Here is a 1076-nt window from a genome sequence, read left to right on the forward strand (position 1 = left end):
AGCTATTTCATTATTGGCTTACAAGAAAGCTATTGATTTTTGTGTGTTGATTTTGTATCCTTCTACTCTACTGAATTTATTTGTTCATTCTAGTAATTTTTGGTGGGGTCTTTAGGGTTTTATATGTATATGATCATGTCATCTGCAAATAAGGATAGTTTTATTTCCTCCTTTCTGATTTGGATGCTCTTTATTGCTTTTTCTTGCCTTATTGCATTGGTGAGAACTTCCAGTACTATGCTGAGTAAGAGTGGGGAAAGTGAGCTTCCTTGTCTTGTTCCACATCTTAGAAGAAAAGTCTCCATTTTTGGTCTATTAAGTATATTAGCTGTGGGTTTGTCATATATGGCCTTTATTGTGTTGAGGTACATTCCTTCTATATCTAGTCTGTTGAGTGTTTTTATTATTGAAGGGGTGTCGGATGCTATCAATGCTTTTTCTGCATCTATTGAAATGATTATATGATTTTTTCCCTTCATTCTGTTGATGTGATGTATCACCCTTCTTCATTTGCGTATGTTGAACCATCCTTGCATGCCTGGGATGAATCCCACTTGGTCATGGTGAATGATCTTTTTAATGTGCTGTTCAATTCTGTTTGTTAGTATTTTGTTGAGCATCTTCAGTATGTGTTCACTAGGGATATTGGTCTGTAGTTTTCTTTTTGGCCAACATTAACCTTTTACCAAAACCAGAAAAAGATACAAGAAAAAAAGAAAACTGACAAAGTTTTTGAGAAAAAAATTGGGGGGAAATCTATCTTTCTGTGGTGCTTAAACATAGCTGCCATCACAAATGAACTCTCTGTACTTTATAATGAAGGATTTTGTAAATATTTACAGTTTGATTAGGTTTCAGGATTCTAAGAAACTCTGACACAACAATTTCCCCTACTTTGGGATTTTTTTATAAAAAATCTTTTTTAAATGATTCTGAGACCATTTTCCTATGCACATTTTTCAGCAGTGGATTCAAATCAATTGAATATTTCAGTTTCTGAAAAAAAGAAAGAAAAAAAGAAAGAATCCACATGGTATGTATGAATATTTTCTGCTCAAACAAAAAAAGTGATTAAA

This window comes from Galeopterus variegatus, unplaced genomic scaffold (assembly GCF_000696425.1).
Source record: "Galeopterus variegatus unplaced genomic scaffold, G_variegatus-3.0.2 Scaffold792, whole genome shotgun sequence".
In the NCBI taxonomy this organism is placed as follows: domain Eukaryota; kingdom Metazoa; phylum Chordata; class Mammalia; order Dermoptera; family Cynocephalidae; genus Galeopterus; species Galeopterus variegatus.